Here is a 12564-nt window from a genome sequence, read left to right on the forward strand (position 1 = left end):
TTTATAATAGGAAAGAGCTCTTATTAACATATGCAAAATGCAACCAGATCTGGGACTTCCATGTACCAGCCGACCGTAGATATGGCTGAGCCAAATATCTCTTCAGCAAGTCACCCTCGTGCCATATTCCAAGCATGAATGTGGGATATCATAAAACACATCAATCAAAACCATCCAGGGCTTCTAGAGGCCAACCACCTCAACCCATCAAACAATGATTCCACCTCATGGTCAAACATCACTAAACGATCATCAGATTGGTCTCTACCCAAGCCTTCTAGGGCTCTAGAGTGTTTGTTCCAACCAAGGCTTCCAAGACTAGTAACTCAACCCACAAATTACTCCAGGCTTCCAGAGCGTTTGTCCAACCAGGGATTCTAGGACTAGTAAATCAACCCATCAAGGGCTTCCAGAGAATTTTTCCAACCAAGGATTCCAGGACTAGTAACTCAACCTAAGTTACTACAGGGCTTCTAGAGCTTTTTTCTAACTAGTGCTTCCAAGAACTAATAAATCAACCCAATCTAAAGGAAACATGAGATCCAACGAGAAAAAATAAAGAAATGAACCCACAACACCACGGCTATCCAGGAAATGGAAAGGCTAGGAAAATCCACTATCAATCCAGGAAATCCTCCATGCCAACTACAAATCATAACCAATAAACCACATGCATATGCCATGCATGCCAAAACTAGTGAGGAAAACATACATGTAACTCGGTACCTACAAGGAAAACCCGTTGTAACTGCTGATCTCAATGTCCTCTTGCGATTTCCTACTCTTCCTTTTCCTTCTTACTCCAAAACTCCAAGTATGCCACACTCCCCCAAGAGTGCTCCAAGAAAACTCTAAGTGCCCAAGAGTATGAGAGAGATAGAATTGAATGAGAGCTCCAAAACTAGACTGACAAAAGTCTACCAACTGATACCCATAAGCCTTTCTATCAATGGGGCCTCTATTTTCTTCATTTTCCATTAGTTTCCTTCATTTTCCTCCTCACATGAAACTTGTGACCTTTCACCTTCCTTTTCTCCTAATTTCCTTTGTTTTCATAAATAAAATGCCAGTAAATGCCTCATGCCTTTCCAAATCTTTTTCCATTGGCTTTGCCAATTTCCTTAGCCATAATAAACTGAAGTGAACACCCACTATGATTTTTTTACCCACCATTCAGCTTGGAATATGTGTCCCATGACCGTGGTCTTATAGTTTTATATTTAGATGGTTTTTTTTAACCAAGGCTATTACATTAGCATATTTATGTAACTTAAAAAAAGAAAATGTTAAAATCTTAGGAATAAAAAAGTTTACCTCAACTGTTGGTCCATGTGGTTGTACATACTGACTCTCGTCCACATTAGTGAATATATAAGGTGGAGGTAGAGGTGGAGGAGAATCCATGGAAATATGTTCTGGTCGAGGATGCCCTGGCTGATTAGATGCCCCCTTGGATGACCTCATAAGGTCATCCATGTAGTTGGGACGTGTCTACATGTTATCATGAACTTATTAATATAAATGTGATATAATACGAACTAGAAATTTTAACATAAATAATTATTCATAATTTGATAATAAGAGTCAAAAGTTTAGTATATATATGTACTTGGTCTATGTCATGTAGGCCAGGCAGCCTCCAAGTCTCACAAATGGCATCACAATACATTCATGTATGTGTCAAAATCTGGTCAAGGGGTAAACTCGCGATAAATACATCATCATATAAGGGCACTAGTGGGATATGAGGCAATGGTGGTGTTCTCCTAATATCCCTATCCAATGCAACATGCGCACTAGCCAATGACACCTGCATGTTGTCTGCAATAGTCTCATGTGTCTCACCACCGAGCTGCGACAACTCCTCTAACTCTGTCGGTAATACCAAGATCTGAGATGGTAGTGGAAAAAATATCAGAGGTGGTGGTACATGCCCAAGGTCCCTACAAGCCCCCTTGTGCTCATAGATACGTCCCCTACTGATACCATCAAAATGAGATCTAGTATTAGTGTAATCTGGCCTCATGTGTAACACAAACTCTACATATAAATTCTTAGCAAAATAAATGTCCACCTGGTCATGGTTGGGGAACTTTCCCCAAGCTCTAATGAATCTATCTTACACAAAGGGGGCTGCATGAACATTACTAAAATATTTCAGTGGAATTGGACCTTTATGTCTAGCTTGGAGATCTAGAGGGATGTCAAACAACTCCCCACAAAAATCAATGTCCTTGGTGGCCTCTTTCACCACCTCCCAAGAATATGGGCCTCTAACCTCATGCCTCCTGACCCTATGTATGAATCATAATATGTGACTATGTGGGCCTAACCTCTAGTATGTATCGATCAACCTAGTCATGCTATCCAACATCAAAGATAATGTAAGACGAGTTGGTGAATTGGCAGGGATCTTCTATACCTCTATTGTGTTTCGTCCATGATGGGTCATAACATCCTCTAATGTGATTTGAGTTGTAGCATCATCCCACGGGGGGGACCAATGCTGCACTCTGAGGGCCTCAACTTCAGCCTACTAAGGAACTGAAAATCATAAATATAATTAACAAACTAGAAGCATAATAACATATACATTAAATTCAAACACATCACTTGAAGGTAATTTAAAAATTAAAGACAATTTCAAGGCATAAACACATAAAGTTTAAAGAGGATTTAAAAATGCAGGAGGTGTACCTAAAATGGGTGAAGAAGGTCCAATGGATGTACAAGCATGGTCATCAATAGAGACAGAAACATTGCCTCTAACACTCTGACTGGCATCAAATGTAGGATCTACTAGGGGAACACGAACTCTTGGTGGGCTACGTGATCTATCACGAGCCAGACCACGTATAACAAACCCTCTCACACTACGATGGCCTGCAGTTTAGGCGCGTATATGGGATGCGTAAGCATATTACATATAATACATATAAACTAATCCAAGAAAAAAATGTTGTCAAAAAAACCATTTCTAAACTCAAGAAGAATAATCTAGCCTGAAGTCCTAAACTTTAGAGTCCATGTTTTGATAATTTATCAACCAAAGTACATAGAGTTCCATGTAAACACAATTGAAAGGAGTGATCAAATCTATCCTCACACTTTTTCTCATTTCTAAATAATTCAATTTATTCATAGCACATAAATATGTAAATATATATGTAAAAATTGAAATAAACCTATTTAAAAAACTAATAAAATTTCATGCCAACCAAGTACTACAATAGACTTTACATTCTTAATATTTGACTTTGACACATGACATGTACTAGGTGCAAGCACATGAAGACAATGTTTCTTGTACAACACACTACATAATGAAACAATGTGTTACAAATTAGAAAATATTCTAAATTCTTTTATTCACTAGACCAAATGCACTTTTCATGATGAATTTAATTTATCTATCAATGATGCATTATTGAAACATGAACTTATATATATGGGGGATACATGGGCACAACAATAGCAATATGGGATACACTAACAATAACAATAAGGGGGATGCAATAGTATGATAGGGACCTAACATGCCCCTATCCTTCAAAAAAAGTGTTCTACTCAATGCTTAAGTAGTTTCGCATGCTTCTGTATAAAATTCTCATCCTCCCATGTGGAATCTTCAGCAGGTAAGTTCTTCCACTTAATGAGATACTTTAAAATTAATTGATTTCGTAGCTATCGGGTTCTTGTTTCCATGACTGCTTCAGAGTCAAATATGATTTTTCCTTCTTCGTCAAGTTTTGGCAAAACTATTTGAACTGGGAGCTTGTCACCGATAACCTTCTTTAAGCATGAAACATGGAAAACTAGGTGTACTTGGGAAGATGCAGGCAACTCCAATTTGTATTCCATAGTACCAATATTTTGCAACACCTTGTAAGGACCATAGTACTTGGGTGATAATTTATTATCCTTCTTACCTTGCTTGAGGGACATTTGTTTGTATGGTTGTAGCCTTAAAAATACCCATTCGCCTACATCAAAACTTCCTTCACTACGATGTTGGTTTGCATTTTGTTTCATTTAATTATGTGCTAGATTTAGGTTATCCTTTAAGAGTTGGATAACTTATTGTTGATGCTTGATGTGATCTTCTACTGCTTGAAACTTAGAATTTTCTCTTAAATATGATGTGATGGATGGTGGATGATATTTATAAAGTGCCATAAATGGGGTCATTTTTGCTGCAGTATGGAAGGAAGTGTTATACCACCATTCAATTGAGGTAACCACTTGACCCATTATGTTTTCTTATCAGATACAAATCAACGAAGCTATCCTTCCAAACATTTGTTCACTATCTCAATTTTCCTGTCAAATTGAGGATGATAAGATGAGCTATGAGCTAATTGAGTACCAAGACAAGAAAATAATTATGTCCAAAAATTTCAAGTGAAAATGGGATCTCTATCACTTACAATAATATTTGGGTTTCCATGTAGCTTTTGATTTGTTTCCATAAATGTAGTAGCAACTGTACTGACTTTAAAATGATGAGATAATGCAGAAAAGTGTGCATACTTGGTAAGTCTATCAACTACCACCATGATGACACTCTTTCCTTCAGACTTGGGTAAACCTATGATAAAATACATTGAGACCTCCTCCCAATGCTGACTTGGAATAGATAAGGGTTATAACGGTCCCAATGTCTTAATTGTCTCAACTTTATTTTGTTGGCAAAATAAACATTTTACCACAAATTTCTAAATATTAGATTTAAGGTCATCCCAAAAAAATTCCTTCTTGACCCTATGGTAAGTTTTCAAAAATCCTGAGTGCCCTCCTAAGGGGGAGGTGTACAATTCCAAAAGAATCTTTTGCTTGAGTTGGGAATTCTTACAAAGATATAGGTGATATTTATACCATAATGAATCATTTTTCCAGCTAAATGCATTAGATGTACTAGGATCTTGCTGCAACTTTTGAATGAGTGTCCAAAGTTCTTCCTCATTTTTCCATTCATACCTTGCTTCAGTTATCCAATTAGGTTGGATAATAGAAATGGAACAAATAAATGATTCCATGTCCCCTTTCTAGAGAGTGCACGTGAAACAACATTTTGCTTCCCTTCTTTGTAGATGATTTAAAAGTCATAACCCAACATATTTGTGACCCATTTTGTTTGCTCTTGTGAAGATAATCTTTGTTCCAGAAATTATTTAAGACTATCATGATATTTTTTTACCTTGAAGTGTATTCCCATTAGGCAAGGTCTCCATTGCTTTAGTGCATGTAGTATTTCCAACATTTCCTTCTCATAAATAGGTTTGTGTAAATACTTTCCTTTGATTAGATGACTTTCAAAAGAAATGGGTATTCCTTCTTGCATTAAAACAACACCGATTCCATTTCTTGAGGCATCAGATTCCACAACAATGGTTTTTGTGAAGTCTGGGATAGCTAAGACTGGTGCTTGGCACATCACCTCTTTAAGATGTTCAAAGGCCTTAGTTGTTTCTGGAGTCCAAGAAATGCATCTTTGTTCAGTAATGTTGTTAGAGGTGATGCTATTCTCCCATAATTCTTAACAAACTTGTGATAATAACCTGTCAACTCGAGAAATATATATATATATATATATATATATATATTAGATTTTTAACTTTAAAGATTAATATTTTATTTTAAAACTAGAATTGTACTATATCTATTATTAAAAAATAAATAAAAAATATAAATTAATTTATTTTTAAAATACAAATTAATTTAATTTTAAAATAATGAGATAAAATGAAATTTCTTATTTTATAAATAGAGTTTCACTATGAGCAAACATATTCATCATGTCAATCTCAAGCTCCTAATTTACTTATTTACTGGTTATAGTTTTGTTGTTTTCTATTTTGGAGTTTTTTGGGGTATATTTTCGGTCAAATTTGCTAGAAATTTAAAATTCATTTTAAATAACAAAAAAAAAAAAATTCCATAAAATCCTAAAGAAAAACTATAAAACCTAAAATAATTAGAAAAAAAAAATATTTTTTACCATTCAAAATTAGAAAATATGCATTTATACACAAAACATTGAAAGTAAGAAACAAATTTAAAACCTAAATCATAGTTTGTTTTGGTGGTTTCAAAGTGTTTTCTAGGTTGTTTTGAAGGTTTTTTTTTGTGTTTTTCTAGGTTGGTTTTGTGGTTCTTTAAGCTGTTTTGAAGTTTTTTTTTAATGGTTTTTTTGGTTGTTTTTGTGATTTTCTAAGTGTTTATGCCTTGAAAATCACTGCATCAACATTGAGGAAAACCACCCGGTTCGGACATTAAAGGCAGCGCCTTTTCTGTTCAGTGTGGTGGCTCCAACTAGATATAATGGGACCAGTTTCCCAATGATTTATAAATGGGATGGATAAGTGATTGATTTTCTAATATCTAATGGAAATGATGGATGATTTATTCTAAAATGCAACAATCTAAATAACTAATCTATCATGGGAATTCTTTCACTTAGTGCAATTTTGGATGATTCTTATTGACAAGTAGGCATATAGATGACTCTACTTATAAACAAAAATATTTATTCATATGATAATTACTTTGTTCAAGTAGTTGAACAAAGTAATAATTAAAACGTTATCACACTAATCTTTATATATCATTGACATACATATGTATGAAGAATAACAACTCTTAAACATTCAATAGTGATAAGCCAAAGAATTGTTGTGAAAACATATACATAAATCAATAATAGCAAAATAAATAAATGTTGATTCACATAAAAGCATGAAACAAAAACATAGATAGTAGTACCATATGTATTTGAGTCTCCTCCAACATGAATTACATTCAGATCCCGCCTTTTGACTTGGAAATACTTTTACAGGAAGAAATAATGCATATCACATAAGAGTATTCTTCATCAAAACTCAGAATTCAGGTCCAGTTTTTATAAAAATAAATATATCGGAAGCATGGTAGTGAAACTTCCGATCCAAGTCTTAATACAAAAATTTGAGGACCCTTTCTAAAAACATGCAAGGGTCTATAAATGTGACAATCTTCTCAAAATAGGCATGCTGCAGTCAGTCAGAATGGTTCATTGTATGGGCTGATCATTTGGTGACTTGAGCTGACAAATGGCTAGCATCGATTGAAATTCTGGCGGATGACTCATGTTTGAGTGTAACTAAGTAGTGTATGTGGCATCGGTAAGTTTTGGAATCATATGACCAATTGCATCGGTGAGGCATTTTATTGTTGTCCTCTGAATATGTGGTTTAACAAGGAAAAACCAAAAGGTTGCCCATGTTAAAGTTTGAATTCCTACGATTAATCTTTCCCTCTGCTCCAACCCCTGTTTCCATGTCTGTTCTAATGCTTTTATCGATGGAAGTTTCCCTGGAGAACACTCTATAATTAAATTTGATAAATAAAGAGTATCGTTGATCAATTCAACCAGATCACTTGTTGCCAATCTGCATCTTGATGTCAGTCTTTCTGCTTTCATTAGTTGAGATTGCCATTCAGCGAATAGGATTTCTTTATGCTATTCCAGAATTTGTGGTAGATTAGCATCTTTTCCTTCTTTGGATTCTTTCCAAGCGAGAAAATCTGTTAATCTTTCATCTACTTGCTCCAATTTTAATCTCGCATCAACTGATTTATCAACCATAGATGATGAAATTTCACATAGGGGAAGAACGAGTGAGATGTTATGACATAATAGGCTTAACTGATTAGATAATGCCTTGGTAATTTGTAGAGCTTCCAATCTGAATTCTCCCACTTGGGGATATTCTTTGAATCTTTCTATTTGCAGTGGTAGTTGAGCGATATGTTCTTCCTTTGATTTACTCAATTTTTCGTTTAATGATCGCAGCTTGCTCAATGCTTGGGATAGTTCTTGTTGCTTCTGAATTGCATGTTGATCAATCCTTTGTTTTTCTTAGAGCAATTGCTCGATCAATTGATCATTTTACTGCCTCTCGGCTGATAACTATTGTTCCAACTGCTTTATCTTCTATTGCTTCTCTCATACCTGTGTTTCCAGAAAAATAATTGCTTGGTCTTTTTCCTTGAGCAAGTTACTAACCTCCGATGCTTTGTCCATTATAGCCGCTATGTATGCTTCAGCATACTGAGAAAGTTTAGTAAGATCTTCGGAAGGATTAACTTCTTCTCTCCATACCATGTTTGTTATCTCCATTTGCGAAGTCAAAAGAGGAGATTGATCAACTTTCCTCTTTTTCCTTTGCCTTTCTATTACAGCTCTATGCTTAGGGCTGTAGAAGACATCCAAGGGTGGTATTTCTTATACATGTAAAACAATTTCATCAAAGAGATTCTCGGGAATTATTTCTACATCCTTGTGAGTTATGGGTGGGCCGCTAGTTCCTTCAATCAGAACTGTATTGATTGTTGATTTCTGACCAGTTGTCATCTCAGGTGTGCTGAATCCTTGTAGGCTCTCAATATTACTGATGATGGAGTCAAATTGTTGCCATTCTTTGATCAGTTTAGGATCAACATAAATGTTTGAATTAATGAGTTCACTACCTTTTCCTTGTCCCTGCTCCTGCTATGGCAATTTTTCCTTTTTAGGAATCTTTTCCACTACAGGAGTCTTGTTGTTAGCTTTCTGTTTAGTTTGAATTGGTGGCTGAACTGTAGGGGTTGTAGCGAATAGGTCCAAAGGCAAAGTTTGCAACCTCTAGGCTTTGAGCCTATTAAACGTTTATAGCCCCTCTTCTTCATACCTAATCCTGGCCAATCCTTTAACCTGAAAAAATGTTTCGGCTGAAGCAAATAAATCATCGAAGTCATCCGCTTCATGATCAAATTTAGCAAGTTTAGTTTGAGCGGTAACGTTATGGGCAACCTTTCTTGGGTCATATTTCTTATTCGGAATGGTGGCAAGATTCAGCATCTAAATCTTCTCTACCTCTTTCTCTGCATGCTTGTAATCATTTAAAGTAAAAATGCCACATCGTGGGGGAATATAGGCCACATCTATTTCTTGGAATCCCTAAGGATTCTTGATGTCCCTTCAACAGTTATCTGATATGCCAATTCTTGTGCTAACAATTTATTGGGGACATATAGAGGGGGAACATGGGGTTTAGTGAGACTGCCAAAAAGCCTCACATTGGTAAATTTCTCCTCTATGAACCAGCTACCTATGGCTATCAGATCAATTGCTGCTTCCTAGGATATCCCGGGGGTAGGCTTATTGAAAATAGAATAAAATACAGGTAAAATAAAACTATTGGAAATTCTGTACAGGTGATTTTTATAGTGTGCCTTCCAAAACTGTTTGTGATAAATATGAATAAGATTCAGATCTTGGGAAGTCCACTTCCATCCGAGTACTGGGTATTCAAAGTTAAAACAAATAATATCCAGAATATATGCACTGTAGTAGAAAGGAGGAATGATCCGAGAAGTTGTATGTGCATTCCTTTTGTACTCTAAAATCTCAGTGGCTAGTCTATCAGACAAAATATTTGCCCAATCCATAACATAACCATTAATTGCAGCTTCCATTAATGGGACCATATCTATAATGAATTTTGCAGAATCATGTTGTCCCTATAGTCTACACATCATAGCTCTAGCATAGCGATAAGGAGAAGCTAATGATTCGATAGAATACTTACCTGATGACGTGTGCTTATGTTTTTCCAGGAAATGTCTCCATTGCTTGATCGGGTCCGACTCCAAGTCATTTTCCTTTGCAAATGCTTCTAGGAATGCCTTGTTATATCGCTTCTCAAGTGGAGGTAGATGGTACATTTTCCTGAGATCTTCAGGCTTGAATGAGCCGAATATCCTTCCATCTGCCATGGAAAATGTTCTATTTGAAGTTGGGATTTTCTCAACAACCCATCTAACCACATCAGTATATGGCAAAATTTTGGCCCGCACTGCTATCCTGTGAAGGTATGAACAAACCAATTCTTTGAGAATTCCCTCTGACTTGTTGGTTGAATCGGCTGTGACTTCCTCTTCTAATTCTTCGGGCTCCTCTTCTTCTATCAGATTATAAATGCTTTCCCAGCTAGCATTTCCCAGACCGAGATATGTCGTATCTGATATTAATCCCTTCTTACTCAATCCTGGTTCTTTAGCCACAAGAGTTGCTTTGGGCTTCTTAGATTTCTTCCCCATCTTCTCTGGATTCATAGGTTCGAAGAAAATCTGCACAGACAATTTCAAACCGTAACACAGAGATATCACTGCTGAAAGGCAATATGGACATAAACAGAATTACGGTGATTGACATATGATAAATCAAATGCAGTTAAGAATTACCACGAATGAAATATTTTGAGGGATTTACTCTTAACTGTAGAATTTAATAGCTGTTCGAATCACCAATCGTGGTGAATGAATACCATAAATGCCCATCTCGTCTATCGTATAAATGATTATTTCAAGCGTGTCTTCAGATTTCCTCGATCAACGATCGACGATAAGTCGTAAATCGCATTCGGGAGTTTCAGAGGGAGAGGCTTTATGACTTGCAACGAATATCTCCGATTGCTGAAAAGTGATATTATAATAAAGCGAAATGTTGTGCATGAAAACCATTTTAGCGTATGCTTTCTTCTTTGAGATGCGCGCCTAATTGATTGATCACAATCGGGGTTTGGCTTGCGTTGTGTCACTTTGTTATTGATATCTCCGATTTCCGATTGCGATTTCCTTTATCGGATCGGAGGATTTGATGAGGCCTTTTGTGTGTGTACCTTTGTCATATGATATCTCTGATTGCCGATTGCGATTTCCTTTATCGGATCGGAGGATTTGACGAGGCTTTGTTTGTGTGTGTCCCTTTGTCATTGCGATATGCGATCTCCGATCGCTTTATCGCAAATGTGGAATTATTTATAATATTTTAAAGGAACACTTTGTTTTTTATCAAAAGGCTTTATAAAATGAATTATTTACATCGGGCCTTTTGATAAAGATTTTTCTTGTAATGAGGTCAATATCAGTTTTATTCATCAACTCACAAATCTAACTATGTTTATTTAAAAAGGGACCCATTTCATATTAAAAATTTTGTTTAAAAGTTTCATAGAAATGGGGGGGTTGTTGTACAACACAACAATTGGTGATTCACTGGAAGAAACAGTTATCTCTGAGAAAATAATATAATATTTTAACCTTCTTAATCTAAAAACCTTAGTGGACAAAGAAAATCTAATATAACTAGGTAATCATAAATTCTAAATATAATGAAAACTATTTTTTCTTTTTCTTTCTCATCTCAAAATTAAATACATTCTAAGTTTAAGTAAACCAAAATTGTTTGATAATGATAAAACAAGAGACTCCTCCAACTTAGCTTGTGTAATGACTCCTTTGTCACAGGTAGAGCCACTGCTGCCAGCAAACGTTCATAGTCTCGGCAGGGTCACCTTTTAACCATTTTATCATTCATTGTTCCATCCATTTCAAAGAATAATTTAAAAGAATGAATCCAAAAGATATGTTTCTACACTTTTTGTATTACATTTATTTTTTCCTTATTTCTTTATTTTGCAAGATAAAAAGCCATTGTCCTGGTTTGGTGGCCAGTTGTTGACAATGCCATTCACTGGTTGTAATTTAACTAAACAAGCTGGCTCGTGATGAGACCCCTTGTCTTATAATTATAAGCCATTACCCTGTTTTGGTATGCAGTGTTGGTAATGTCAGTTGAATTAGTCCCCTATGATTATGGTAAGCAGGCTCGTGATGAGACCTTTTATCTTTTATATCAAATATATTTTAGAATTACACTCTGAAAAATCATAAACTTTGATGGATGGGATGAATAATTTTCTCCTTAAGAGAACATGGATGACAATTTTGAGAGTTGAAGATGCTAAGATTGGATCAATCTTTGCTTTCTATTGATAACCTTTTTTAGGCTTCTAAAACTTTAGAATGATTTATAGTATTTTCAAGTTTTGAGAAGATTTCACAAAAATAAAAAGGGTTTTTAGAGTTTAATTATACCTAATTTCCTAGAACTTTCCCTTTTCTTTCAAGGTTTTCATCTATCAAAAGTAAATATTAAGACTATTTTCTTTTAAGTAACCTATTCAAAATAGTAAAGACCAATAGACGTAATTTCCAACAATTTTTCCCTTTTCCTTCAAGGCTTTTGATGAGCCCCAAAAATGGACAATTATTTGGGCTCATTCAACCTCCTAATTTGACTTAATCCACCATTCTCATTAGTTTATTGCATGTTTTTGATTATATTTATGTTAATAGAGTGAATTTGGTTAGTCATTATGCCAACAAGTCTAATGGGTGCTTTGTGTAGCCTTTTTGGTCAACTTGGAGACAAAATTGAAGGTCTTAATGAGCACTTGGCAGCCAAATTCGTGGGAGAACAAGCTAGAGGATTTGTAGGAAGGTGTCCCCCTCATTTATGGGCCCTTACCTCGAATTCTCCACCATCAGCTCGGAGTTCAGAGGCCACCAAATCAATGAGCACAAGGGCAGCCAAGCAAGTCAAGTAGGACTGCTGTTAACTACAAGTCTTGGGCAGCCAAGTCCCTAAATTTTAGGAGGGCTATTGGGGTCCTCAATTTGTATAAATAAGAAGGCTTAGGG

The sequence above is a fragment of the Pinus tabuliformis genome, chromosome 2_2 (assembly GCF_031772625.1).
Source record: "Pinus tabuliformis cultivar Carrire ecotype Pingquan chromosome 2_2, CPIR1, whole genome shotgun sequence".
NCBI lineage: Eukaryota > Viridiplantae > Streptophyta > Pinopsida > Pinales > Pinaceae > Pinus > Pinus tabuliformis.